The sequence below is a fragment of the Hemitrygon akajei genome, chromosome 9 (assembly GCF_048418815.1).
Source record: "Hemitrygon akajei chromosome 9, sHemAka1.3, whole genome shotgun sequence".
NCBI classification, from domain to species: Eukaryota; Metazoa; Chordata; class Chondrichthyes; order Myliobatiformes; family Dasyatidae; genus Hemitrygon; species Hemitrygon akajei.
In genome coordinates this window covers 27,895,003-27,907,437 of record NC_133132.1, presented here as the reverse complement: position 1 = coordinate 27,907,437, position 12,435 = coordinate 27,895,003, and the positions used below count along the sequence as shown (strand labels likewise).

The 12,435-nt window shown below is 39.5% G+C and overlaps 1 protein-coding gene across 1 annotated transcript in view; it reads left to right on the top strand.

Annotated features, from left to right (window-relative positions):
• Nucleotides 1-12,435, top strand: part of ppil2 (peptidylprolyl isomerase (cyclophilin)-like 2) — a 291,555-nt gene that overhangs the window by 54,588 nt on the left and 224,532 nt on the right. The gene's annotated exons all lie outside the window — the stretch shown is intronic.

The window sequence follows — 12,435 nt, the reverse complement described above, 5'->3', positions numbered from 1 at the left end:
TGAGCAGAGTGACCCTGGGGTCCAAGTACATTGTCCCTTGAATAACAGACACAAAATGCTGGAGGAACTCAGCAAGTCAGGCAGCATCTATGGAAAGGAATAAAGAGCCGATGTTTCAAGTCACGACCCTTTGTCAGAGCATAGACCCCCGATAGTAGCAGCACAGGTAGATGAGTGATGAAGAAGGCATATGTTAATCTTAACTTCGTGGTTCAAAGCATTGAGTATAGGGATCGGGACATTGCAGTTGTACAAAGCATTAGTTTTGAAGCACTTGGAATATTGGTGAAACTGCTTGGAGCTTACACTTCTGGTTGCGATGTTATAGGAACGATGTGATTAAGCTCAGTAGGGTACAAGAAAGATTCCTGGACTGGAGGTCTTGAGTTACAAGGACAGACTGTACAGGCTTGTTTTCCCTGGAGTGAAGGAAGCTGATGAGTGATCTTATGAACATTTATAAAATTATGAGGGGTAGATTGTTGCATTCTTTTTCTTCTGGGATAGGAGAGTCTAAAATTGAGAGTATGCGTTTAAAGAGAGCGGATAAAAATATAGAAGTATCTGAGGGGGCAGGTACAATTACAATGTTTAAAAGAAGTTTGAACAAGTACATGGATAGGAAAAGTTGAGAGGGCCAAATGCTGGTATATGGGATGAGCGTAGATAGAAATCTTGATTGGCATGGATATATTGGGCTGAAAGGCCTGATTCTGTGCTGTACATTTCTGTAAATCTGTATAGTGATAATTTGACCATTCTGGAAGAATTGAAGCTCCCGAAAATGGTAAGAAAGTCCAACATTTCTAATACTGACATGCTTACTGCCTAGTCTATGAAAACACAACAAAACAGACGTTAACTTCATCCAGTCAAATTTTAAACTAACAGATCATCTTTGTAAATTACTTTGATTTATGATATTAGTTTCGAAATGGAATGAAACATCTCCCTTCCATTAACCCCCCCCCCCCCCACCCCCGCAGCACTTCCTTTAAGTTTGATAAAGGAGTCCAGTATTCCAGGAGTAAGTAATTCTGGTTTCTTTGTTTTAAAGTTTTGAGCTTCAAATATGGATTCAGTTTCAAAGGGAAATAAAATTAAATGTGACAAGTCTACAAATTATAACCTGACAATTCGTGCTTTTTCATGTACACTTGCATCAACAAGTGCTCCTATTTTCAGGTCATAAGTGAAGTCTGAAGATAAATTGTTGGGTAAAATGATGGGTTGATTCTGTCGCTGTTGTTTCCCCTTTATTGAAGTATTACCATGATCAGAAAAGCATAAGCATGAGTCTTAACAACTGACCCTTGATGCTCATTGACATGACCAATGTCGTGTTCCCACCAACAATGTTCTGTATCCTTTGGGTCTCAACTGGACCACCCATGGTTACAAGGGCAGATCAGAGGCTGAGTAGCCTTTGAGTGATTCACCTCCTGACATACTAAAGCCTTTCCACTCTCTATAAGTTACTAGTCTGAAGAACAATGGAATAACCTCCGCCTGCTTAGATGAGTTCAGTGTCAACAACTCTCAAGAAGCTCCCCATCACCTAGAACAAATCAGCCCATACTTTGTCAGATCAATCCCACTAAGCATTCATTCCCTTCACCACTGCAGCATGGTGGCTGCACTCTGTACTGTCTACAAAATTTACTGTAGTTGCTTGTGTTTACTCTGACATCATCTTACAAACCCACAACCTGTGCCACCCAAAAGGCAACAGAATCAGAATCCTTTGTTATTGCCAAGTATGAGGACACATACAGGGAATTTGATGCCGGTTTCCCTGAGCTCTCTCTGTACAGAATTAAAAGCAAACAAGACAATAGTGCAAATAATCATAAACTATATACAATGAGGTCCACCTCATTGAATGTACAGGTGGACTTGATTTATAATAGACTAAAATTCAAGTGTTCATAAGACTGATGGCATACGGAAAGAAACTGTTCTTGTACCTATTTGTCCTGGCATTGGGTGTCCACTTCAGGTCCTGGGAGATTTGACACCCAGAAATCTGAAGGTCTTCACAGCAGACACAATACTGTTGAGTATTGGGGGTTCCTCCTGAAGTCCACTGTCATCTCCACAGTCTTGAGCGTATTTAGCTCCAGATTGTTCTGATCACACCAGAGGGCCAGCCGTTCCACCTCCCATCTGTATGCAGACTCATCACCGTCTCAGATAAGGCCAATGACAGTTGTGTCGTCTGCAAACTTCAGGAGTTTAACAGATGGATCCTGTGAGGTGCAGTCATTAGTGTAAAGGGAGAAGAGCAGTGGGGAGAGCACACATCCCTGGGGGGCAGCAGGAACACCAGCTTTTCTTCCAAGCCAAAGAGCATCCTGATTTGTCCATAGTCAGCATGGTTTCCTTAAGGGAAAATCTTGCCTGACAAATCTGTTTGAATTCTTTGAAGAAATAACAAGGAGGAAAGACAAAGGAGAATTGGTTGATGTTGTGTTCTTGGATTTTCAGAAGGCCTTTGACCAGGTGCCACACATGAAGCTGCTTAACAAGCTATTAAGGAAAGATTCTAACATGGATAAAGCAGGAGGCAAAGAGTGGGAATAAAGGGAGCCTTTTCTGGTTGACTGCTGGTGACTAGTGGTGTTCCACAAGTGTCTATGTTGGGACCAATTCTTTTCACATTATATATCAATGATTTGGAATTGATGGTGTTTTTGCAAAGTTTCCAGATGATATGAAGACAGACGGGGAGGCAAGTAATTTTATGGAAGTTGAGAGGCTACCAAAGGATTTAGTCAGATTGGGAGACTGGGTAAAGAAATGGCAGATAGAATGCAGTGTCAGGAAGTGTATGGTCATGTTCTTCGGTAGAGGAAATCTAAGGGTTGAGTATTTTCTAAATGGAGAGAAAATATAGAAAAGGAGTCATTGTGCAGGATTCCCTGAAGGTTAATTCGCAGGTTGAGTCTGTGGTGAGGAAGGCAAATGCCATGTTAGAATTCGTTTCAAGAGGATGAGAATATAAAAGCAAGGATGTAATGTTAAGTCTTTACATCAGTGGTGAGGCCTCACTTGGAGTATTGTAAGCAGTTTTGGGCCTTTTATCTTAGAAAGGATATGCTGAAACTTGAGAGTTCAAACGAGGTTCACAAAAATGATTCCAGGATTGAACGGCTTGTCATATGAAGAGCGTTTGATGCCCCTGGGCCTTTAATCACTGGAATTCAGAAGAATGAAGTGGTGATCTAATTGAAACCTATATAATGTTGGAAGGCCTCTGATGCGCCATCAATAACTCTCAGAGACGGGAGGTGAACGACAGGCTTTTATTAGCAGCAAAAGGGAGACTGAGGGAGGAGCAGTGCCTCCAATTGCCTTTATACAGGGGTCTGTGGGAGGAGCCACAGGAGCAGTCAGCAGAGGGGCGTGTCCAGACAGGTATACATAGCTTACCACAGCCTCAATAGATTTAAGACGTAATGTTGTTTGCTTCTTCCTTTTGTGGACAAAGACCAGAAATATTAGGCTTTTGGGTTTCTGTTGTAGATTGAGAGTGGGAAGGGGGCAGAGAGAGGGGAATCATGGTTGGGAAAAGGGCAAGGAAGGGGGAGGGAGCGGGAAGCACCAGAGAGATGTTCTGTAATGATCATAAGGGGAAGGGATTCATATTATATGATTGTGATCTTGTGTGATTGTTGGTAATGTGTCTTTGCACCATGACCCCGTAGTAACTCTGTCTTGTTTTTTCTGTATTCATGAGTATTCATATATGGTTAAATGACAATTAAACTTGAATTGAATCTAATCTCAGCAAAGACCCCTTGTGAGTGAAACCCAAACACGGCAAATCAGTTTCCTTGTCTTCACCTTTCAGCCAAAAGGAGTGGGCATGTCAGGTACTCTCAGAAAATGGAGGAGAATCACAATGTTTTTGATATTATGAAGCAGGTCTGTCAAAATGGCATTTGGCCATGATCAAGATACCTAAAACTCAGCATGCTGGTGAAAGCTGTGCAGTGTCAGCTATTTAAAGAAATTTTGGCTATCATTATTTCAGGAGTATTCTCATTTCTCTGCTGTGCTCTGGAATATCCTAATTGATTCAAGATGTAGAATTTCTCAACTCGGCAGTGTGGAGCTAAGGGTTTTGAGTTCCTTTCTGTTTGGGTCCTTGGCAATTGGATTGTTTCACTTTTCGCTCAGCGTGGTCCTCTTACTTTCCATGACTTTCCTGACTTTCCATGGCTGCTGCAGTCCTACTGCTTGCGTTATTTTGCTTGGCAAATACTAGTCTGCGTGGAGATCGCAGTAGCTGTAATTCATTTCTGAGTCTTTTCAATTTTCAAATTTGCAGCCTGATCACGATAGGCCACAAGGGAAGATTTTATTTCTTGTTCTATGCTTGATTGGAGCCACCTTGTACTCAGTTCCATAGGATGTTGGCAGTGTGCTAGTATTCTGCTTTAGTGCTTTTATATGTGGATCACCAAGTGGTAGTGTTCCAAAGATGCCCTACATAGTGGTTCTAATTCTATATTTTTAAAGCTATCCTCTGGTAAGAAGATGCTGATCTTGTGATGTGATATCTACCACTTTCCTCATAGTAAAGCTGGTGTGCCATTTTCCAGGATATTTACTGGTACCATGATTTTGGTAGGTTGGGCTGATTGAAATTTGTCTTGGATCCTTTGCCAAGCCTCTTCATCCATCCAACATAAGAGTCTTTAGTGCTGTTGAACTAACTTTGCGCATGAGTGTGGTCATCCTTCCTGTTATACTGGAAACTTGCTCTTTACAGGCACAAAGTTTTCTTAGGATCAGATTACAGTTGACCTGTTATTCATGAATGCTCAGCCCTATTTTGATTGTTTTCAAGCTCATTTGGTCCGGTCTAGTGCTTTCCCTTCCCCGTTACCTGGCGTATAAAGTTAAAAAAGTTCGAGGTAAATTTTATTATCAGAGTACATATATGTCACCACATATACCTCCGTGATTCACTTTCCTGCGGCATACTCAGTAAATATATGAAATAATAACTATAACAGCATCAATGAAAAATCAAATAGAGCATAGAAAGCAACAAACTGTGCAAAAGCAAGTAAATAGCAATAAGTAACGAGAGCATGAAATACCAAGTAAATTGCATGTGATGAGATTAAGGCACTCTCATCCTCCATGTTCCCTTGCTATACTCCCCTGTCTTTATCTGTGCTCCCTGGACTTTTCATCCTTTTCTGTCACTGAGTCTGCTTTCACCTTCTTAGGTGTTTGAAGTATTTATTTCGTTGTTTCTCCCAATCTCTGTACAATTCTTTAAAAATCTATATTTTTCTGAATATATTCCAGAATACTTTATTAACTCAGTGGCCACTTCATTAGATACAGGTGTGGAACCCAGTATGGTCTTCTGCAGCTGTAACCCATCCTCTTCAAAATTTGACGTTTTGTGCATGTAGAGATGCTCTTCTGCGCATCAATTCGCACACAGAATGGCCCCTCACTGGATGTATTTTGCTTCTCACATCATTCTCTGTAAACTCTGGAGACTGTTGTGCTTGAAAATTCCAGAAGATCAGCAGTTTCTGAGATACACAAACTTCCCCGTTTGGCACCAACAATTTTTCTACAGTCAAAGTCATTCAGATCACATTTCTCCTCCATTCTGATGTTTGGTCTGAACAACAACTGAACCTCTTAGCTATGTCTGCATGCTTATTTAAGCATTGTGTTACTGCCATATGATTGGCTCATTAGTTATTTGCATTAACCAGTAGGTGTTCAGGTGAACCTAATAAAATGGCCAGTGAGTGTAGCTTTAATCAGTTTCTCTGTTGTAATTGATGCTTACACTTATGTAGTTGAAACTCAACAGGAACATTCCCAGAGTATCTCCAACTGTTGGATCGCTGCGAAGATACTTTCTGCTTGCATAGATCTTAATGTGCAGGTTTTATTTCTAATTTACCCTTCTGCAGAGTTGGCTGTATTATTCTTCAGATGCGTCCATTGATAGCTTAAATTTACTGAGATCTACATCTTTACTGTTTGACAGTTTGTCTTACTTTTCACCATCTCTTTAGTTCCATCGCTAATTACATGGTGCATTCTTCGTACAAGTTATTTTATATTTGAACTGACCACTTTTACTATGTTCTCTGATTATTTCTTTAGTTTGTTGCATTTAGCTATTGCTATTTCTCCTTTCTTGGTTTTTAGAGTCATAAAGTTATACAACACGGAAACAGGCTCTTTAGTTCAGCTGGTCCATGCCTCATCTAAACCAGTCTCAGTTGCCAGTGTTTGTCCCATGTGCCTCTACTCTTTTCCTATCCATATAAGTGCCTCTGCCACTTTCTCTAGCAGTTCTTGCTATACAAGTGTCTCCTCGTGTCTCTATTCAATCTCTCTCCTCTTGCCTTAAACCTGTGCCCTTTGGTTTTTGATTTTCCAGCCCTGGGGGAAAAAGACTGTACTCATTCATCCTATCTGTGCCCCTGATGGTTTCATACACCTCTGTATGGTCACTTCTCAGTCTCCCAACGCTCTAAGGAATAAAGGCCCGACTTGCCCAACCTCTTTCCATAACTCAGTGAGTACCAGTGACATCATAGAACATCATAGCATTTTTCTATTTCTATTTTTTTTCATTCTTTGGTTCAGTTTATTTAGGCTTCACTATGCTTTAATCCCTTTCCTGTTATACATGTAGAAGTGGAATCTCCAGGTTCAATAGTTTCCTGACACTTGCACTTGTACATGTATATAGTTTATTGCTTGACCTTGTTAATTATCTGATCCTGGATTAAATGAAGCCTATGTTTGACATGTGTACACATCAGCAATTGGGTCAGCTGATTCAGGCTCCACCAGCTATCTCTCAATCCTGGTCACTTGCTTTTTGTCACATGTTTAAGTTGCATCAATTAGGCAAAAATGACTGGATACTTTTTCTTCTTTTGTCTTTTTTTCCCCATGTTATTCTGTGATGAGAAAAATATCATCAAAACCAGGCACAGGATTTTCATTTGATAATATAACTTCACATGAATCATCCTTTTTCATACATTCGCATCTCGTCCCCAGTTTGCTAAACTCTACAGCTGGTTACAAATCTGTGCATTGTTTTTCTGTAGTGTATTAGTTGCTTATCAGTTTGGGTTTCTGGATAGCTACCATGTCCTGTAACTGGAAATGTTCTCTCAAGAATAGATAGGTCAGATTTGCATTATAACCAAGGTTCAAAGTTAATTTATTATCAAAGTACGTATATGTCACCGTATACTACCCTGGGATTCATTTTCTTGTGGGTATTGACAGTAAATTAAACAAAAACACAGTAGAATCTATGAAAAAACTACACATAATCAAAGACGGATGATCAACATGCAAAAGACGCCAAACTGCAAATAGAAAAAGAAAAACAAATAGTAATAATAAATAATATTGAGCACATGAGTTATAGAGTGAAAGGGAGTTCATAGGTTGTGCAATCAGTTCATTGTTGATATGATGGAAGTTATCCACTCTGGAACAGGAGCCTGATGGTTGATGGGTGCTTGAACATGAGAGTCTGGGTCCTGAAGCTTCTGTACCTCCTTCCCAGTGGCAGCAGTGAGAAAAGAGCTTGGCCCAGATGGTGGGGCTCTTTGAAGATGGATGCTGCTTTCTTGTGGCACCAATAACAAGTTCATGCTTAAGATCACAAACTTAGGTTTAAATTGTGCCTTGAAATCGATTCACACGAGTTCCTTTCTTTAGCTCGAACAAGCCTTATTTTCCTGAACAATATTTTTATATTTGATAAGTATCTTTTTAATGCATGTGAGATTTCTTCAACATGGATAAGCAGGGTATTAAAAACTAATCAACAAACAGAAAATGCTGGAGGAACTCAGCAGACCAGGCAACATCGGTGGAGAGGAATAAGCAGTTGGTGTGTTGGGCCAAGACCCTTCATCGGGATAGCTAGAAACTTGAAGGCAACCTTAAATGTTGTTAACACTAATTGATACAGTTGTTGGCGCACTAGGTGAGCAATGCTGTTTTCGGTGCTGACTTTTAAGATGAGATATTGAATGTTTCATTAAAGTACAGGCAGTTATTATATCAATCTCACAAGCATTTTTCTCTCAATTGATATCACTGATTAACTATTCATTCATCTCACAGATGATCTTGGGATTGTTGGAGAACTTCCCTTTTCCATTGCTGCATAGCCACTAGACTCCTTAATGTAATTTTATCTGAAAGCTTTAAAATATTCTAACAATGTCATGAAAAACTTTTTTAAAGCAAATATTTATTTTCTGTGTTCCCACTTTAATGCCAGCCAAGTATAATTTTGCAGTCACTGACATGTACATCAACAAATAGTGTTCCTGTATTAAAACTTTTCTAGGGTGAAATTCTTTTCCCTAACATTTTTTTTGCGTCACAACAATTTCTTTAAGCAACCCAAGTCTCTTTTAAACTTAAAAAAAGACATTTTTTTAAGTCAGCATTTGCCTTCTGCTCAAGCCTTCAGAGAACAGAAGCATATTTAGTTGGTTATTGGTACTATCAGGGCACCTCTTGCCATTTCAGACAACAGAAAATGTTAGGCTACATTAGACATGTGGAGTATCTTTCAAATGGTTTTGAGCTGATGGCACAGGAGAATAAAGGGAGTTAACAAAAAAAATATATATACACAAAGTTTGTATATGTATACAGTTATAAGGGTATAGATAGGGTAAATGCAAGCAGTCGGGTGAGACTAGAACTAGAGCTTAAAGGTGAAAAGTGAAATCTTTAAGGGGAGCATGAGGGAGAACTCAAAGGATAATGATATTATGAATGCCAGTGGAAGTGGTGAATGCAGGTTCAATTTCATCATTCAAGAGAAATTTGGATCAGTACGTGGATGGGAGGAGTATGCAGGGTGCAGGTCGATGGAACTAGGCAGAATAATAGTTTGGTATGGACTAGATGGGCTGAAGAGCCTGTTTCTGTGCCTTAGTGTTCTATAGCTTCTATGATGCACAGATTTTTATCTTGATGCCAGAGAGGCAAATAAAATCTTTGTGGTGGTGCCTGTAAATCTAAAGGGCAGATGGATATCCCAGATTTGGAATTTGTGGTTTTGATTAAAAGATGAAATTAACAATGTGTCTCATCATACAGTTAGGGGTATACAGGGAGTGGAGCAGGCGACAGAGAACCCAACTCCAGGAACACGGATACTGAGCGGCAGAGCAGATAAAATGTTATGACCAATTTTAACTGGCTGAGGGTCTGCTGGTCAGGAAGTCTAGAAGCCAGTTGAAGGTGGAGCTCCAAGACCAGAAGTTTAGAGATTAATTTACTTGATATTATGGTGCCCTATAAAGTAGTTGCTTAGGCTGTTGTTACTTGATTGCTGATTGGCAGAACATGGAAGCCTTAACATAGATTCAGGCAATTCTCAGAACAGAAAGAAGAAAGGGACTAAGTAATTCTGTGGGTGGGAGAGGGAGAAAGGTGGGCTTTCCTGTTTCCTTAATCTGTGGTTCTGTGGATTTCTAAAAATCTTGTTCAGTCGACTGTCCTTCATGTGCAATGATTATTCATTGTGTTTTTAGTAAAACAACCAATTTTCATCATCTTCTCTGCCATAGTTACACATCATGGCTAGAGTGCTGGTTGAAACTAATAGAATTTTTTTTCCAGCTCAAGTTAATTTTATTACTTATGCTACCAATCTGTTTCAGATCAGCTAAGTTAAAGATGGATTTTATCAGAAAGCATACTTTTTGTTCATGTTGTCCCATGAGTTCTCTTTTACTTTATTTTCTCAATTGCCAAAGCATCACAGCTCAGTCTGTCTTATTTCTGTTCAGACATTTTGTAATTTTACTTGCACAACTTAGATGACATAAATGACTGTCTCCTTCAATATTTATCTTTATGTGGAAAAATGTAACTAATTCTGACAGAATTCTAAGTGATAGAGGATATAAGCTACACTTGTTTTAAAACAAGTGATGTACATATTGAAACATTACTACAGACAAAGCTTTAGTGATGAGTCTTCATTCTGGAGCATTAATTCTGTTTTTTCCAGATTTCTAGCATCTGTAGATTTTTTTAAACTTTAATTTGCGGGTGACTGAAGCTTGGTGGAAAATGTAAGCTTGTAAGCAGTGTCTTGGAGGAGGAGGATGTGGAGAGGTTTAAGGAGGAATCTCCAAAGCTAAAAGTGGGGTAGTTAGAGCAACCACTGTTGTTGGAGCAGCAAAAACTAGTTGAGTGCGAAGCGGAAGCTGGAGGAGTACTAAAATATTGTAGAGTTATATGCTTGAAAGAGTGGGAGGCAGGACAGTAAAAGAATTTGAATGCAAGGTATTTCTGAATCAGGAGCCAAGATAGGCCAGCACGTCATGTACTAGATAAACAAGGCTGACATGGGTTTGTGCGAGATGTGGTAGTACTTTTAAGGAACTTCGACAATTGTTGGGAGACATACAAGCAGGTCAAAATGAGAGCAACTGACCCAACTGAAATATTTTGAGAACCAAAACCATCATACACAGTGTACTTACTTCACAGCTTATGGGGCATTACAATTTAATATGAAATTAAATCTATTGTGATGTGAACTGGGAAGGAAATTACCGCCTATTTTTGAATTATCTGAGCCATGCATGCAGCGTAAATGGAGTCTCATGAAAGCCAGTCTTTTGTTTCCTGCCCTGAATGAAGTTGTATTCATTCTTGCTGATGACACCATCAACGGTGGTGATCGACCTCTCACAATGTCCGCAAGACCAAGGAACTGATAATAGACTTCAGGAGAGGGAAACCCGAGGTCCATGAGCCAGTCCCCATGGGAGGATTAGAGGTAGAGAGGGTTATCAACTTTAAATTCCTTGGTGTTACTATTTCAGAGGACCTTTCCTGGGCACAGTGTCTTAAGTGCAATTGCAAAGAAGGCATGATAGCACTTCTAAGAGCAAACACGAGGAAATCTGCAGATGCTGGAAATTCAAACAACAACACACACAAAATGCTGGTAGAACACAGCAGGCTAGGCAGCATCTATAGGGAGAAACGTCAACATCACTTCTCCCTATAGATGCTGCCTAGCCTGCTGTGTTCTACCAGCATTTTGTGTGTGTTGATGATAGCGCTTCTACTTTCTTAGGAGTTTGTGGAGATTTGGCGTGACATCTAAAACTTTGACACACCTCTATAGAAGTAGAGTGTATGTGCAGTGTGTTCAGCCTAGTACATAGAAGGTAGAGCCCTTCCCGCTGTTGACGAAAGAAAGCAGCATCTATCATCTGCAATTACCACCACCTTGGTCACGCTCTCTTTCACTGTTGCCATCAGGTAGAAGGTACAAGAGCCACAGGACTCGCACCACCAGGTTCAGAAACAGTTACTACCTCTCAACCGTCAGGGCCTTGAATAAAAGGGGATAACTACTCTCAATTTTGCTTGCCCCATCATTGAAATGTTCCCACAACCAATAAACTCACTTTCAAAGAATCCATATTTCATGTTGTTATTTGTTGCTTTGTTATATTTGCCTTTGCACAGTTTGTTATTTTCTGCACTCTGTTGATCTTTCATTGATCTTGTTATAGTTACTATTCTAGAGATTTGCTGAATATGCCCACAAGAAAATGAATCTCAGAGTTGTATATGGTGACATATACAGTGGTGCTAGAAAGTTTGTGAACCCCTGTAGGATTTTCCCTATTTCTGCATAAGTATGACCTAAATGTGATCAGATTTTCATATGTCCTAAAACTAGATAAACAGAACCCAATTAAATAAATAACACAAAAACATTATACTTGTTCATATATTTATTGAGAAAAAGATCTAATATTACATGTATTTGTTAGAAAAAGTATGTGAACCTCTGGGATTATGCCTTCTACAAAAGCTATTGTAGTCATGTGTTCCAATCAATGAGATGAGATTGGAGGTGAGAGTCGTACAGGTGCCCTGCCCTATAAAAAAGACACACAGTCAGGTTATTGACAGAGCCTGCTCTTAAGAAAGATCTGTTTATGTGCACCTGCCTCGATCAAAATAACTTTCTGAGGACCTTAGAAGAAGAATTGTAGAGATGCATGAAGCTGGAAAAAGCTAAAAAAGCATTTCTAAAGACCTGAGTGTTCATCAGTCTACAGTAAGAGAAATTGTCCACAAATGGAGTAATTAAATTGACTTTTTTCAAAATGCCAAGATGGATTAAACTTTTTAAGGATCCTAACCATAATGCATCACCCAGTTTTAATTGGAATGTTGGTGGAGGGAAGTAGTTCAAAAATACGGAGAAGAAGTATAAGATGAATAACTTGATTTTGCTGAGCTGACTACGGCTAGGAAAAGAGTCAGGACAATAAAGAAATATTGTTATCTAGGGTTAAAGAACATACCTTGCTAAAACAGTCAGAGAAAGAGAATTCAATCAGTGTTTTGAAG